This window comes from Trichechus manatus, unplaced genomic scaffold (genome assembly GCF_000243295.1).
Source record: "Trichechus manatus latirostris isolate Lorelei unplaced genomic scaffold, TriManLat1.0 scaffold00002, whole genome shotgun sequence".
Taxonomy (NCBI): Eukaryota; Metazoa; Chordata; class Mammalia; order Sirenia; family Trichechidae; genus Trichechus; species Trichechus manatus.
Window position 1 is genome coordinate 25,665,525 of NW_004443938.1, and position 18,732 is coordinate 25,684,256.

At 40.0% G+C, this 18,732-nt stretch overlaps 1 protein-coding gene and 1 pseudogene across 4 annotated transcripts in view; one reads left to right on the forward strand and one right to left on the reverse strand.

Annotated features, from left to right (window-relative positions):
- The window catches only part of GRM1 (glutamate metabotropic receptor 1), a 508,344-nt gene that overhangs the window by 135,627 nt on the left and 353,985 nt on the right, over positions 1-18,732 (reverse strand). The window lies entirely within an intron of this gene.
- Positions 10,033-10,216, forward strand: LOC101357335 (protein kish-A pseudogene; annotated as a pseudogene).

Here is an 18,732-nt window from a genome sequence, read left to right on the forward strand (position 1 = left end):
GGATTTTTGTTTTCTTTATGTTGAGGTGTAAACCATACTGAAGGCTGTAGTCTTTGATCTTCATCAGTAAGTGCTTCAAGTCCTCTTTACTTTCATCAAGAAGGTTCTTTATATTTATCACCTCATTCACCTTATTATGACTTATGAAAAGAGTGGTATTACTACCCCAGCTTATTAATGAAAAAACAAGAATCAGTGGATCAAATAACTTGTCCAAGATCACGCAGCTAGAAAGTGGTGGTGGCTAGATTAAAAACTCAGCAAGTCTGATACCAGAACTCTCATTCTTGAGTATTATGCTCCTCCGTCTCTTGCTTAGTTGTAGCCAAGAATGACATTACATTAAGAAGGCTCATGGAAAGATGCAGTATTTACTGCCATAGTAATAAATGGTTGCGTGTTCAAAATGAAATTACCCCTTATTGTAGATTACATAGAATCTACAAAAAAGCCGTCCATAACGTTCATTATATGGTAAGGTCACCATCATTTTTATGGAGGCAATTTTTTTTTTTTTGCGTGGCTCTTTATATAGATTCTCTTCATCATCCCAGCAAGGTGCAATTGGCTAACATGCTCAGATGTTAACCAAAAGGTTGGAGGTTCAAGTCCACCCAGAGGTGTCTCAAAAGAAAGGGCTAGTAATCTACTTCCAAAAAAATCAGCCACTGAAAACTGTATGCAGCATAGTTCAACTCTGATACTCATGGGGTTGCCATGAGTCAGAACTGATTCAATGGCAACTGGTTTTATCTATTAATTACCGCACAGAAGAAGTTAAAACAAACAAACAAACAAAAAAAAAAAATGGCAAAAACCTTTTGGAAAAAAACTCACCACTGAGAATCAGTGTTCTAGATTCTACAACGCTTTGACAGACCTAGCCATAAGAAACTATGATTCCCAGAGGCTTTATCTGAGTTCCTGGAATGCTCCAGGGCCATTCCTTCTGGACACAGTTGTTTCCCATGAGCTTAAAAGCTGGAAGTGCACCTTCTGTTCTAGAGGGAAATACCTACAAAAGGTTAACTTAAAAATCTAATTAAACAAGTGGTCCTTCAGGCAGTCATACGGAGTTCATTGGTAATATCATTTTGGAGGCCAAACAGTAAGGACAAACTTTGAGGAGGCTCTAAAGCACCACAGGGAAGCCTCAAGCGGCACACATGCTAGATGCCTGGAGCTAAGCCAGGCTGCACTGTTGGGGTTAGGCCTTCACAAACTGGCTGTGATGGACTGAACTGTGTCCCCCCAAAATAAGTGTTGAAAATCTAACCCCTATACCTGTGGTTATAACCTCATTTGGGAATGGGTTCTCTTTGTTTTGTTAATGACACGATATTAATGTAGGGTGTGTCTTAAATCAATCTCTTTTCAGATATACAAGAGCAGATTAAGCAAGCAATCAAGCAGAGATGGGGTAAGATAGATGTCACCCTGAGGAACAGAAGCTGAAAAGAGACAAGGACCTTCCCCTAGAGCAGACAGAGAAAGCCTTCCCCTAGAGCCAGTGCCCTGAACTCAGACATCTAGCCTCCTAAATTGTGAGAAAATAAATTTTTGTTTGTTAAAGCCACCCACTTGTGGTATTTCTGTTACAGCAGCACTAGATAACTAAGAAACGGGCCTTGTTCAAGCTTATCAAAACACACTCATCAAAAACACACTTGGGGAATATATGGAATTTAGTATCTCTTCTTCAACATTTCTATTGACTATGGGATTTTTTTTAGTGTCTTATAGGAAACTTGCTTTCTAGGATGCCAGGTATTATATCCTCTTTTGGATGATGCCTTGATCATGAGATTCAGCCCTACTGAAATACTAACTGTGCAACATGTCAAGACTTGCCCCGACAGCTTCTAGTTATACTTAGATGAGGATACACAAGACAAACACAAATGCTGACAGGATGCTGCTTTGTCTACATTTACTCCTTGTTCATTTTTTGAGCCCAAAATGACTTTTCCTAATGTAAGAAGACAATTATCTTCAACAAGATCCTAACATTTAGATGGCATAGGTGTACCTCTTCCCCTAAATGTGTCTATTCAATTCTCATAACCACATGAACCAAGAAGCAACTCTAAAGAGGAGGAAGGCAGAGACCTTGACATCCACCGAATCACTAAGATTCAAAATTGAGAAAGCAGAAATAATGGACTGAGGTTAAAAGGCTACACTGATGAAGGATGAACATGTGTAATTCATCATAGAGAAAGGAGAAATCTAGGCTCATGTGCTGGATCAACACCAAACCTGTGTCATTGGAGAGCAATCTCAGTTCTGGGGGCAAAATGCAGTGATAGTAGGGCTATTTCTTACCCTGCCACTGTGTGTGTGTGTGTGTGTGTGTGTGCATGTGTGAACACGCATACTTGCACATGTTTTAGTGTATAGATGTATGTGTGCATTTAAAGCACAGTACTATTTGGGGGCCTGCTGCTTTGCAGCATCTTTCAACTGAACTTGACAACATGCAAAGAGGAAGCCTCCTCCTTCTCATTAACACGGGGCATGTGGAGTCAAATTCCACCCTCAAGTAGGGATAAGAAAGCCACTATAGAGATTACTTTGCTAAGAAATGAGCAATAGCACCAAAGCATCTTCACTCACCCTGTGTACTCTCAGAACTATTTGGGAAGGGAAACCAGGGGAAGAGTGGTCAGCATGACACTGTCACATTGATCAAATGTGACAGCTTCTTCTAGTGGTGAGGTCAACAGGAAAGCCATTTAAACCATCTTGTCTAAGAGCACCTGGCATTGATTCTTCAGCTGTGTCCCCTGAAGGCTCACAGAACTACAAAGTGAAGGTAGCAATGATTTCCCTTTGCCTCAACAACCACTGAATCAGAATCACCAGGTATGTCTACAACCACAGTCTGGAACAGCAAAGAAAATACCTTAGAGGATGTTTTCTACAGTCATATTAATCCAGTTGGAAAAGACTGTCTTGTGTGCCAAGGAATATTGTGGATTGTTGTTGTTGTTAGCTGTTGTTGAGTAGGCCCCTGACTCATAACGATCCCCTGCTCCATGAAACAAAACGCTACCTAGTCCTGCACTATCCTCATGATCAGTTGCAGATTGGACCACTTTTATCAGAAGTAGATCACCAGGCCTTTCTTCCTAGTCTGTCTTAGTCTGGAAGCTCCGCTGAAACCTGTTCAGCATCATAGCAACACGTAAATCTACACATAGCCAACATGCAAACACAGACAGAAGATGTCTGTGCATAAGGTTCATTGGCCAGGATTGTGGGATAGTGGTGAGTTTCTAGTGCTCTTGACTTCCTGCAGCTGAATGCTATGGTGATACAAGTTATAGAGGTCTAGTGTAGTTTGTGATCCAAAGGGCAAGGATAGCTGCGGGCCATTTTGTTACCCCAAATCCACCATAACACTTCCCCTGCCCCTACCGCCAGTTGCAAAACCATCATCATCTTGCCAGTATAGACTCCACTTGCAAGGTAAGCACACCTGTCTTGTTGTCATGCAGTGATGAAAGTTATTTAGACAATTGTCTTCTACATTATCTCAATTGTGCTCCTAGGAAATGACTAACAGCTCAGGAAGAGAATGACTATCTGAGAGGATGATGCTGTAACTAAGCCTTGATTATTATTGATGGTAACTAGAACACATTTAAGAACATTCAACAGGAAACATAATATGATGACTATAAGCTATTACTTGAGATTACTGAATAAAAACTGTAATATAAAATGAAGTGTCTATTTAATAATTAGTCAAATTAGGAGCTTTTAATGTTTGTAGAAATAAAATAAGCTGTGGGAAAAGAACAAAGTGGGGGGAATTTGGGCAATTATTTCAGACTGAATCAATGAGAATGTACTTCAAGTTTCTTAAAAAAAAAATCAAAATCATGTTCTGTTTTAAGCTTGTGAATACAGCGTTGTTGGAAGAGGGTTGTTCAATGTTCATGTCCATTCAGTTCTCTGATAGATGGAGGTGTCAGTGCCTGGAATAACAGGGATTTTTTTTTATAGCTTTTAGAATAAAATTAAAATGAGAATGCCAGTTCATTTATCTGGGTCATTCAACGGATTAAGAATTTAGTGCAGCAGTGATTGCATTCTCATTTTGAAAATCACTGTCTCAGCCACTCATGGAGTACCTTCCATATGCCTATCTCTGTGCTGTTTGTATATGTTACAGAGTCAAATTGTGTGGGTGCAACTATAAGGACAGAAAGATTTAGAGAAGGAGTCAGTCACTGTGGAATCCCAGGGAAGCTCCACGGAGGAGGTCGGACATAGGCTGCCACTAAGCAAGGGTAAGAAACAGAATAAGGAAAGGAGGAGAAAGAGGAAAGCACTAGGTAGGAGTATCAGCGACAGAGGTGCAAGACAGAGAGAGGAAACACCACATGTGAGGAGATAGTAAGGAACCCAGCCTTCGTTAACCTAGTTAATAAAGATGATGATAATAAAAATAGCTACTATTTATGAAACTCTTAATAACCAGTCAGAGGATTTTAGACTTGAAGCAATAAGCCAAAGGGAGGCCTTATAGCATTTCAGCATAGAAGACTCAGGCTTCCTGCTGCCACTATCACCCCTTTTTAGACCTTATGGCCTTAATTGTTGCCAAACCAATTGTTGTACAGTTGATTCCGACTCATGGCAACCCTATGTATATCAGAGTAGAACTGTGCTCCAGAAGGTTTTCAATGGCTAATTTTTCTGAAGTAAATTGCCAGACCTTTCTTCCATGGTGCCTGTGGGTGGACTTGAACCTCCAGTCTTTTAGTTAGTAGCCAAGCATGTTAATGTTTGCACGACCCGGGGATTAGTGACTATTCCAAGCACACATAAACTCACAAGTTTTACTCTAAACCATAGATACCCATGAGGTCCAGGTCTCAAGGAAGATGTATAAACAAAGCAGGCAAAGAAAGCAAAGTTAACTCTCTCCTATTAGTTGGGGCTTGGGCCTCAGACCAAATTCAGAACTGACAGGCTGGCTAGACCGCATACAAGGTTCTATCATCCTACACTTGCTGGGCCCAAGCATTTTTAGTCCTGCTTCATCTTTCCCACGTCCAGCTGAAAATTTTTTATTTTTCCTGTTTGTCCACAAATATTTGTATCATTGCATATCTAATCATTTCCTTAGTATACATCTCTTACAGTCAAGTTAATCAAGATGTTTCTTTAAACTCTTGCATATTGCAAAATTGCCCTCCGGAAGGCTGTACTATTTATTCTCCCATCAGCTGCATATCTGAGTACCCACTTTACCACATCCTGACCAACAGTAGATACTATAAATTTGTAAAACATTGCCAGTTTGACAGGTAGAAAATTATTCCTTTTGTTTACTTTTTCTGGTTACCAAGGAGGACTTGAATTCTGTATTCCTGTGTGTGGCCTTATTATTTTAAATTAAATAATGACAATGTTCATTACAGTATTTTCACGTAGTTGTACTTTTTTTTAGCTTGTGTGATTTTGTTGTAAATCAATACAAAATATAAGTCTGATTTATGAAGCACATCACTGTGATGTATCTTTAGATCAGGAACATTCTGGCAGGGAAATATCTAGAAGCAACGCTTTCTCAATTTCTGCCAGACCACACAGACCACAAGTTTCATGTGAGAAGGCCAAGTCATGTGCAGATAACAACCACAGATGTTAGCAAGCTGGCTTTACATCTCTGTCTCATGTTTTCCACATTTGATTAGCTCCTTTTCTTACTTTGTCCTGTACAGATTTTAGCAATATCTCTACAAGCAAAGTAATTTTGTTGAAACGTTCAATTTCATTATTAGTTTGACAAATACTGGAATATGTAACAGCATTTGATGGCCCCTTATGATTTTACCCTTGGTGGTGCAGTGGTTAAGCACTTGGCTGGTAACTAAAATGTTGGTGGTTCAAACAGATGCTATTGGTATTCCGCCCAATTCATCTTAACCATTCGGAGCACTCCTTCCCCAGCTGCTTGAGTGTTACTGATGATAACCCACAGCTGCTGCTTCTATGCAGCATTGCTCTTAGGTAAACTGGAGACTCCCTATCAGGAGGGCTGCATCCCTCACTCTCTTCTGCCCCACAGCAGACCTCAGCCCATGACTGACTGGGGTTCAAAAGCCTGATGCCCTGGCTAACTCTGTGGTCATTCTGTGCTTCAGAGCTTCCCAGTGGAATCAGACCGAAGCATCTCTCCAGCTGAGACTTTGCTTCGCTTCGCTCTTTCTCTGCCCTCTCCTGTTTCTTGCACTCTCCTCTTGGGAGCCAAACCAAAAACCAGACTCTCTGCTGTCAAGTCGAATCCAGCTCACAGCAGCCGCATAGGGTTTCCAAGTCTGTAAATCTCTGTGGAAGAAGACTGCCACATCTTTCTCCAGCATAGCTGCTGGTGGGTTCAAACCACTGACCTTTCCGTTAGCAGTCGATTGCTTTAACCACTGCACCACCAGGGTGCCTTCCTCTTGAGAGCACACCTCAATAATCATTAGCCAAAGAATCTATACCTTGGGCCCTGCTTCTCAGGAACTCCACCTAGGTTTTCCAGAAATGGTCTGGAATCTACTAGACCATAGTTTGTAGGCTCTAGGTTCTAAAGTACTTCCCAATCATCCTGTTCCACATCAAGATTAATTGTAAGGCACTTTTCTTAACTCGTAGCAGCACTGGATCCTTTTGAGGTATTTGCTAGGAGCTTTGGTGGTGTAGTGGTTAAGTTCTCAGCTGCTAACTGAAAGGTCAGCGCTTCGAACCTACCAGCCACTTTGTGAGAGAAGGATGTGGCAGTTTACAGCCTTGGAAACCCTATGGGGCAATTCTACTCTGTCCTATAGGTTCACTATGAGTTGGAATTGACTCGATAGCAATGGGTTTTGAGTTTTTGAGGTATCTGCTAAAATGCAGATTCCTGGGCCCCATTGCAGACCTGCTAAAAAAAAGTCACCATAGTTGGGGTCCAGAGCACCCTAGAGCATCTCATGTAGCTTACAAGTTAAGAATGATGTTCCAGGACTTGGAAAAGTTATTGATGGGAATCAAGTGCATGTACAAATGAAGATGGCACAGGAGCGCAGGGAACCAGGCAGGGTTTGACAGGTGAAGCAGAAGTCTAGATTGAATGCGTGGCTAACACAACATAATGCAAATAAGAGGCATCTCATAGTGCAAATAACTCTCTTAAGTGGTGCAGTGGTTAAGAGCTACAGCTGCTAACGGTTGGCAATTTGAATCCACCAGCCACTCCTTGGAAACCCTGTAGGGTAGTTCTACTCTGTCCTAGAGGGTCACTAATAGACTCGACAGCAACTGGTTAGGGCGGGAATCAGAGCACAAAGATCCTCTAGTACAGCATTATGTGGCCTTTGTCAGTTCATATCACTCCAATGACCCTTAAACTAAAAACCCAAACCCATTGCCATGGAGTCAATTCCAACTCATAGTAACCCTGTAGCATAGACTAGAACTGCCCCATAGGGTTTCCAAGGCTGTATGTAATCTTTACAGAAGCAGACTGCCAGCCACATCTTTTTCCCGCAGAGTGGCTCGTAAGTTCAAATTGCTGAACTTTCAGTTAGCAACTGATCACGTAACCTCACTGTGCCACCAGGGCTCCTTACCATTGACCCTTGGAGCCCTCCTTATAAAATGGGATCATGAAGACTCCCACTTATCAACTCATAGGCATGTTAATGGAGATAGGCTGAAACAATGTGCTAGGTGTTTTAAACCACTTGGAAGAAAGGGCATTACATAGATACAAGTTATCATAATACACTTAATATCTTCCTGGCTGAGTTTCAAAACCACAGCCAAGTTTTGATGCTTTAAAATATTCATGAAGCTATATAATGAAGTTCAAGAGGCTGCAGATTTCATTTGCAAGATGTCAGTCAATGAAAGGGATTTGTTATTCATGTCAAAATTATTCCTAACTGAAGGCAGATTAATACCCACCAGACTTCTGCAACTGGAGAGTCATGTTTACTGTAGCAGAGAGACAATATAATGGCTACTTTTTTTCATTAAACTTTGGTTGAATTTCAGGGGAAAAAGACTTCCAATCAAGAGAATTCTTTACACAAGAATTCATGCATCAGCGAGGCCTGATCATATATTACCAGAACCATGGAATGGTGTTGCGCTGGGAGAAAATGAGGTTGTCAAGACAAAGACTTCAAGCTGATGGTGATTTATCAGTGGGAAACAAAGCACCATGGCTCACTAATAGTATGTGAAGATACAAATAATGATGCATGAGGTGCTTTCGACCCCATATGGCCACTCTATTACAGTGCATCCTCCCCCCCTGGGACAGCTCCACATCTGGCCAGACGGAAGTTGGTGGGAAGCGTGTATTGATAGAGAATAACAGATTTGCATTCTTGTCTTAGCTTAGGCAACTGCAAGTCAGTAACAAATTCAGGCCTCAGTTTCCCTATGCATATCAATGAGGATAATAGGGTCAACTCCCTAGATATTTTCTGAAGAAATTTGCTTGCTGTTTGTGTTGTATGGCCATGCACATGACAGTAAACCTTTCTGGGCCCAGCTTCCTCATCTTGTAAAATAAGAAAGATGATCTAGGTAAACACTAACATCTCCAATTTGGATTCTAAATGTGCCCAGATTCTTATATTAAAGGACATCCATTGATAGGGAACTAGGACTTTTGTTTACTCAGGACTGTCATTCCTATTCCGGGGATTCAGATGACTGAAGAGCCCAACCCTTTCTGGTAACCACTTTTCATCTTTTCATTCCCCAAACCTTACTCAGGGATGATAATTAGGGTCAGACAGCCCTGTATTTCACTTCTCTGCCACTGTTCTCCTAGTAGAAATCCCAATTAGCAGTGAAATGGCTGAAGGACAAGTAAGCCAAAGGGAGGAGGAAGAGAAAATCAGCCCAAAGTACAAACATTTTACAATAGTAACGGTGATTTTACTTTTCTAGACTTAAAGGAAATAAACATTTAGAAAAACAGAGACAGAGAGAAAGAATCAGAGAAAATTTGCTTGAGCTGGGCAAAAATATGACCAGTGATAGGGTATGGTTATAAGAACCAGCATGTCAAAATTTGGGCATTTGTCTCCTAGTATGTTAGGAGAAGGCTGGCATCCCAGGAGCCACGTTTGCACCTGTATGAGGAGGAGCCTAGTTCCTTCCCGACAGCAGCACATTCTCAGTGCTAGGAACAGTCTCCAGTCAGGCAATCCAAGCCTCTCCTACCAGCTGATCCCCACCCAATGAAGATGGATGATTCAGCATCTACAGTCACCCACATTCCTATCAGGAAATGTATCCAAATCTATTTTTAATTCCTTCCCTGATGGTTGTCTCCAATAATATGCACTGACAAGCGTTTAGGTCTAACGAAGGATAGTTACCAGTAAAACACAGGTCTTTTTATTTAGTTTGGTAATCTAGAAAATAGATCCTACCACTGAGAACCATGGGGGAGGGAGGAGAATTGTTACTCAGGAGAGAATCCAAAAAATGAGAAAGCACACATAGGAGGCAGACCCGTTGTCGTTCTTGTTAGGTGCCGTCGAGTCGGTTCTGACTCATAGCGACCCTATGCACCATAGAACGAAACACTGCCCGGTCCTGTGCCGTGCTCACAATTGTTGCTGTGCTTGAGCCCATCGTGGCAGCCACTGTGTCAATCCATCTCGTTCAGGGTCTTCCTCTTTTTCGCTGACCCTGTACTTTACTAAGAATGATGTCCTTCTCCAGGGACTGATCCCTCCTGACAACATGTCCAAAGAATGTAAGACGTAGTCTCACCATCCTTGCTTCTAAGGAGTGTTCTGGTTGTACTTCTTCCAAGACAGATTTGTTTGTGTTTTTTTAGCAGTCCATGGTATATTCAATATTCTTCACTAACACCACAATTCAAAGACGTCAATTCTTCCATCTTCCTTATTCATCGTTCAGCTTTCGCATGCATATGATGCGATTGAAAATACCATGAGGGACAAGCCTTTTCTGCCCTGGGTGGAAGGGTGATGTGGCTGGGGCTTCTCCGGCCTTACCATGTTTGCCATTTTCAATTTTCAGAGTCTGTTGACTGTAACCTTGCTGCTTATATGTACCTGTGCTTATATCTGATCCTTGACACTCAGCATCCTGGACAGAAATAAAACTGGGTGAACAGAAGAGTCCTTATGTTGTAGTATGCTGTATAGTGATGGCCTTCAGCATCCTGTTCATACAGTAGTTGGGAAAAATGCCAGAATTTAATTGCCATCAGATTTCAATATGAAAAAGACTTATCTGCAGACAATAATGGAAAGGATGGTTAACCCTTTTATCTCTGAACAGTGAGTGAGATACATTTCCAGCTGCTGTTCTCCATTTTTATGTTATTGGACCAATGTTCTATATATAATTAAGATGTAACCATTTAATACCCAAAAAGTTTAATATGTCTGTAACAATCAGTCTCAGTACTGTCACTACAATATTACATCCTGCAAGCATCGTTCTCTTGTGTCAGATAGCAATTTTTAGTGAGGTTATCTCTAAGGCACATAGTAGAAAACAAAATTGGTAAATTACTCAAGTTCCTTTCACTATGATTTGGCCGTGATAAATCTTTATAAGATGAGAACTTTTTTGGACTAGCTTTTTTATTGGAGAAAAAATGGTTCAATGTGTGTTGGTAAGGATTGCATTCATATTTAATAATGCTTACTTTTCCACTGCCCACACCATTTTGAATTCATGTTCACCAGAGTACCTCTACTCTTAGCAAACTCTGTAGTTTATTACAGGTTTTTTAACTATTTAAAATAAGACTGTGCCATTCTTAAGGAAGGAGATAAAAGAGATGTGACTTAAGAGTGTTATTGGGAAAATGTTCATATTTAACATAAGTTTAGAGTAACTGACTGATGTAGTAGCATTTGAAACCTCTGGTCAAGTATATATAAATGTCTTAAGTATAAATTTGACCAGCTAGCTCTCTGAAAAAGATTTCATTCTTAGAATAAAAAGAAAATAGAACAATATAGAATAATGATCCTGTATGTGTTTTTCATTCTTTTTAGTGTTAAGGCTTAGAAAATTAAACAATTATTTTAATTGCCCCCAAATGCAAACTGTATTTTTGTTTTGTTTTTTAAATATAGCACTTTAAATCTAGTTTACATTTTGTCTGTCAACTTAAACTGGAATCTCATGGTTATTTGCTTCTATACTTGGTAAGTGATGATAAATAGTTTTCAAATATACTTATCCATATACCTTGGCAAAAAAAAAGAAAATACCACGAGGATTCTCTGAGAGGTTATATTCCAGGCATATTGTGTGGCACAGACTGCCAAGGTCATTTCACTTGAAAGTGACTTTTAAAAAGACAATGTGTTCTGAAAATGGATAAGGAGTAATAGGTTTTAGCCTCTTGTAGTAGGCAGAATGGCCCCTAAAGATGCCCATGCCCCAACCTCCGTAACCTCTGAATGTTATGTTACATGGTAAAGGGGACTTTGCAGTTAAAATTAAGGTTATGGGAGCGTATTCTAGAATATTCAGGTGGGTCCAATCTAAACCACATTAGCCCTTTAAAGCAGAGAACTTTATCAGAGGAATGTAGCAGAAAAAGTCTGAGAGGTTCAAAGTGTATGAGGTTACTCAGCCCACTGTTGCTGCAGGGGGCCCCATGGAAAGCATGAAAAAAATCAGTGGGCAGCCTTTAGGACAAAACTAGCTGCTAACTGAGAGCAAAGAAAGGGGACCCCAGTCCTACAGTGGCAAAGAACAGAATTCAGCCAAAAATCTGATTGTGCTTGGAAGAAGATTCACCCCCAGAGCCTTGTGAGACACTGAAGAGAAGACTTAGTTGAACCATGCTCTACCCAGACTTCTGAACAACAGAACTGTGAGATAATAAATGGGTGTTATTTAAAACTGCTGAATTATTTGTTAAGGTAGAAATTGAAAACTAATATGTCCCTCATTGGCTGATATGCATGGTGCATTAGCCCCCAACCAGCTACAAAAAGTAGATAATAAGAGATGCCATGGAGAAGACAGTAGCTTTCTATTTTTATGAAATCTACCTTCACAGCCCATCACCTATCTGTCAGTTTGTTGTGCTATGGTAGCTTGCATGTTGTTATGATGCTGGAAGCTATGCCACTGGTATTTCAAATACTAGCAGGATCGCCCATGGTGGACAAGTTTCAGCAAAGCTTGCAGACTAAGACAGACTAGAAAGAAAGCGCTGGTAATTTACTTCTGAAAATTAGCTAATGAAAATCCCATGGATCACAACACCATATTGTCCTATACTGTACTAGAAGCTAAGCCCCCTAGGCTTGATGTCACCCAAAATACTGCAAGTGGCTGCAACAATAGACTTGAGTATACCAACGATTGTAAAGATGGCACAGGACCGGCCAACATTTCATTCTACTGTATGTGGGGTTACCATGAGTTGGAGCTGACTCAGTGGCAACTAGTAACAACCAACACAATAAACACAGAAGTGGTCTAAGGGTACTTCATTCTGAATATTTAAGAAATAAATGTTGATCTTTCCAACACAACTGGACAATGTATTGTCTCCATTCTAGTCCTAGGATCCTTTCTGATTTCCAAGCTGTCAAATACTCTGAAGGCCCATTTCTCCAATCAGCTGCTGACTTTAAAGCCTCCTACAAGGGCATTTGTTAGCCAGACTACACTTCTTTACTGCCACTTACCACAAGCTAAACTTTATCTTTAACAAAAAAAAAAAAAAACAAGGGCCCAAAGACCATCAAATGCAGAAAAGACAGTCTTTTTAACAAATGGTGCTGGCAAAACTGGATATCCATCTGCAAAAAAATGAAACAGGACCCGTACCTCACACCATACACAAAAACTAGTTCAAAATGGATCAAAGACTTAAATATAAAGCCAAAAACTATAAAGATCATAGAAGAAAAGATAGGATCAATGCTAGAGGCCCTAATACATGGCATTAACAGGATACAAATCATAACTAACAATACACAAACTCCAGAAGATAAGTTAGGTAACTGGGATCTTCTAAAAATTAAACACTTATGTTCATCAAAAGACTTCACCAAAAGAATAAAAACAGAACCTACAGACTGGGAAAAGTTTTTGGCTATTACAAATCCAACAAGGGTCTAATCTCTAAAATCTACAGGAAAATTCAATACCTCCGCAACAAAAAGACAAATAATCCAATTAAAAAATGGGCAAAGGAAATGAACAGACACTTCACCAAAGGAGACATTCAAGCAGCTAATAGACACATGAGGAAATGCTTGTGATCACTAGCCATTAGAGAAATGCAAATTAAAACCACAATGAGATACCATCTCACCCCAACATTACTGGCATGAATCAAAAAAAAAAAAAAAAAAACAGACAATAACAAATGTTGGAGAGGCTGTGGGGAGATTGGAACTCTTATGCACTGCTGGTGGGAATGCAAAATGATACAACCATTTTGGAAAACGATATGGCACTTCCTTAGAAAGCCAGAAATAGAAATACCGTATGATCCAGCAATCTCACTTCTTAGAATATATCCTAGAGAAATAAGAGCCATCACACGAATAGACATATGCACACCTATGTTCATTGCAGCATTGTTCACAATAGCAAAAAGATGGAAACAACCTAGACGCCCATCAACAGATGAATGAATAAACAAACTATGGTACATACACACAGTGGAGTACTACACAACGATAAAGAACAATGATGAATCTGTAAAGCATCTCACAACATGGATGAATCTGGAAGGCATTATGCTGAGTGAAATAAGTCAATCACAAAAGGACCAATATTGTATGAGACCACTACTATAAAAATTCATGAAAAGATTTACACACAAAAAGAAATAATCTTTGATGGTTACGAGGAAGGAAAGGGGTGGGGATGAAAAACACTAAATGGACAATATATAAGTGGTAACTCTGGTGAAGGGTAAGATAGTACACAATACTGGGGAAGCCAGCACAACTTGTAGAAGGAAAGGTCATGGAAGCTCCATAGACACATCCAAACTGCCTGAGGGACCAAATTGCTGGGCTGAGGGCTGTGGGGCCCATGGTCTCAGGGAACATGTAGCTTAATTGGCATAACATAGTTTATAAAGAAAATGTTCTACTTTCTACTTTGGCGAGTAGCATCTGGGGTCTTAAAAGCCTGTGAACAGCCATCTAAGATACTCCACTGGTCTTACCCCTTCAGGAGCAAGGGAGAATGAAGACAACTAAAGATACAAGGGAAAGATTAGTCCAGATGACTAACGGACCACATCTACCATGGCCTCCACCAGACTGAGTCTAGTACAACTAGATGGTGCCCTGCTACCACCACTGACTGCTCTGACAGGGATCACAATAGAGTCCCAGACAGAGCTGGAGAAAAATGTAGAACAAAATTCTAACTCACAAAAAATGACTAGACTTACTGGCCTGATAGAGACTGCAGAAACCCCAAGACTATGGCCCCTGGGCACCCTTTTAGCTCAGTAATGAAGTCACTCCTGAGGTTCACCCTTCAGCCAAAGATTAGACAGGCCCATAAAACATAATGAGACTAAAGGGACACACCAGTCCAGGGACAAGGACTAGAAGGCAGGAGGGGACAGGAAAGCTGGTAATAGGGAACCCAAGGTAGAGAAGGGAGAGTGTTGACGTGCCGTGGGGTTGTTAACCAAAGTCATAAAACAATATGTGTACTGTTTAATGAGAAGCTAATTTGTTCTGTAGACCTTCATCTAAAGTACGATTAAAAAAAAATGCAGAAAAAGAAAAAAGAAAAAAAAAACATTTCTGAGGTTAGAACACATTTCCTTTAAAAAGAAATGGACAAAACTGACATTTATTTGTACTTTTCTTACCTCTCTTTAAACACTGTGAAGAAGGTATTAAGACCCTCATTTTGAGGAAGAAGATATTGGCCTCGTCCCATAACTAGTAAGCAGCACAGTTGGGATGAAAATTCATTCTGTCTTCATTCTTTATAGGATTTTTCAGCTAATAATTAATTTTGTTGTTAGCTGCCTTTCAGTTGGCCCCAGACTCATAGCGATCCCATTCACAATGGAACAAAAACTGCATGATCCTGCACTATCCCCATAATCGCTTGAGGATCAGACCATAATTAATTATACCTACTTCTTATGACAGGTTTCTGAATTTATTAACAGGATTTTAAACTACACACCGACATACACATACACACACATATAAACACATACACCGTGATATAAAATAGTGCAATAGTCTTTGATTTGGTTTGTGCAATACCTCTCCCCACAGTTTCTTGCTCACTATTTTCCCCCCTAGATATAAAAAGATTAAGTATAATGGTATGACTTTATTGTCAAATCCTTACCCTACAGTTGACTGATTCTTCTTCTTCTAATGTGTTTTTGTTCTCTCTGGGCTGGTTGCAAAACCTTACAGCCGTGGCCTTGGTGGGTCCTGGCTCAAAGAGGACCCTGGAATGAGTATTTCCCACCAAACATTCCAGGGTAAAAAAGGAATATTCCCGGCAGTGCCTTGAAATCCATTGCTGTCCCTGCCTAAATGCTGCCAGGGATATCAGTCCAGATCCCTTCTCCTCTGGGAATCCTTCTCCTGATGATGTAAGGCTGCGGGGCCCTCTGCACTTTTTATCTCCATCAATCTAAACTTGACAATTAGCATATTATTTATAGCATGTACTTCCTTTTCTTAGCAGTTTCTGCACCTTACAATTTAGTGTTTTATCTATTCGGTCTATCTAGCTGTTATCTATGCTTGAGTCATCATAGTTCATTGAATCATGAGAATATGACCATCACCTCATCTAGACTGTCAACTTCTGTGGGAATAGCTATCATTTTATTAACCTTTTGCACTCCATAGCATGTCATCACACACTCATACCATGACTGCAACATAACAGTATAGTGTAAACATCCGCTAGGTCCCTGGGTGGTACAAACGATTTATGTTCATCTACTAACCGAAACCTTGGTGGCTAGATTTACTTAAATTTACCCGCAAATATTTGATTAATTCTGCCTCTGTTAGAGAAAATATGTATTAAGTCCTATTTGTTCTGATCTAAACAGTAAGTCATTTTAAATAAAGCTGTGTCATAAAATAAAAATAATTAATAGAGTAGGGCTGATAACACAGTTCTTAGGCTTAGGTAAGAGAAGAGAGACAGGGACAATGAGAAGAGAAAAATATATACATTTTTAATCCATGGTAAAATTGAACATTTAAATTATAAAATTGCATCAGCAACATCACTATAACATGTAGGAATTGATTACGTATAAGAGAAAATCTTATGAAATAAGAGAAAAGATCAAAATGGATGTCAGAAGAGACTCTGAAAGTTGCTCTTGAATTTAGCATAGCTAAAGCAAATGGAAAAAATGATGAAGTAAAAGAGCTGAACAGAAGAGTTCAAAGGGCGGCTCAAGAAGACAAAGTAATGTATTATAATGAATTGTGAAAAGACCTGGAGATAGAAAACCAAAAGGGAAGAACAGACTCATCATTTCTCAGGCTGAAAGAACTGAATAAAAAATTTAAGCCTTGAGTTGCCATACTGAAGGATTCTGCGGGGAAAATATTAAACAATGAAGGAAGCATCAAAAAAAAGATGAAGGAGTACACAGAGTCACTGTACCAAAAAGAACTGGTCAACCTTCAACCATTTCAGGAAGTAGCATAGGATCAAGAACCGATGATACTGAAGGAAGAGGTCCAAGCTGCACTGAAGGCACTGGCAAAAAACAAGGCTCCAGGAATGACAGAACACCACTTGAGATGTTTCAACAAACAGATGCAGCGCTGAAAGTACTCCCTTGTCTATGCCAAAAAATTTGGAAGACAACCTCTTTAACAAGTTGCTATATGCAGATGACACAACCTTGCTTGCTGAAAGTGAAGAGGACTTGAAGCACTTACTGATGAAGATCAAAGACTACAGCCTTCAGTATGGATTTAACCTCAACATAAAGAAAACAAAAACCTTCACAATTGGGCAATAAGCAACATCATTATAAATGAAGAAAAGACTGAAGTTGTCAAAGATTTCATTCTACTTGGATCCACAATCAACGCCCATGGAAGCAGCAGTCAAGAAATCAAATGACGCATTGCATTGGGTAAATCTGCTGCAAAAGACCTCTTTAAAGTGTTCAGAAGCAAATATGTCACTTTGAGGACTAAGGTGCACCTAATCTAAGCCATGATGTTTTCAATCACCTCATATGCATGGGAAAGCTGAACAATGAATAAGGAAGACCAAAGAAGAATTGATGCCTTTGAATTATAGCGTTGGCAAAGAATATTGTATATACTATGGACTGCCAGAAGAATGAACAAATTTGTCTTGGAAGAAGTACAGCCAGAATGTTCCTTCGAAGCGAGGATAGTCATACTTACTTTGGACATGTTATCAGGTGGGACAAGCTCCTGGAGAAGGACATCATGCTTCGTAAAGTAGAGAGTGAAAAAAAGAAAGACCCTCAAATAGGTGGATTGATACAATGGCTGCAGCAATAGGCTTAAGCATAACAACAATTGTTAGGATGGCGCAGGACTGGGCAGTGTTTCGTTCTGTAGTACATTGGGTCCCTATGAGTTGAAACCAACTCGATGGCACCTAACAACAACAACAACAAGAAAAAAGTCTATAATATACAAAAAGACAAGTAAAAACAAATGCGATTAGTTGATACGAATGTCAGAAAATTTTTTCATAGATTTCTGTTCTTATATTAACATTGTTTCCCACTAAAATCTCTTTGAAAGTTAGGTTTTCAAATCGTTGGTAGGAACCTTGGAGAACTTTCCCTGTGCCAGAGTTTCATGGACTCCTCATCTGTCAGGTGACCATCAAGCCGTCACATGAACAGACAGGTGTTCAAACACCAAATCAGAGTGAGCAGAGAAAAAGTCACTGGGCCACGTGGGAAGAAAAGTGGTGTTTCACCCTGTGCAACAAGTACACATATCCTTTCTGGAAATTTCTCACTTGATCTCTTGAGTTAACTTTACCAGTCAAATCAAAGGATTGTAAATACAACAACCAACCAGAAATATCATAAAATCCTTTTCAGAGGAGAAAGAAAAACCAATGCACTGTGGATCTTTCACATTTTTTTTTCCTCCCAACCAGCACATTTGAAGGGAGGTCCTGTGCTCCTTGGGTTGTTCAGTCAGAATCACACAGCCAGGCTTTTTACCATCCAGCAAACTCGCTGCTGCTGTTGCTGCTCAATTTGATAAACCAAGGTTGTAGTTTACATAGTTTTACACTGCTTTTCTCCCCGAAGCTAACAAAAAGTCTACTTAACAAGAGCATGTTAGACCAGTCAGTGAGAACTCTGGGAAATTTGAGAAATAATTTATAGGGAAATCACTTAAAAGTTATGTTTCCAGAGTTTAAGGAGATTCACTTGTGGTGCTTCTTCATATAACTATATACTTTTAATCACTCCCTCTGAGGTACTCAGACTCTTATCACCACCTTCATGATATCCTGTCTGTATAGCCCCCACCTAGATTAAGAGGGACATCCTGGGATACTAACTGCTCTTAGCCTCAATTCTCCACAAAACTTGTGAACCAGTCCCTCAGATTCCTGGCCTCCACCACAGAACTGTATAGCAGCACTCAAGGTAGTAACGTGCCTGAGGCCCAGAAATTTACATTATAATAGAAACTTTGAGGCAGTGAGAGATCTGGGCTAGAGAAT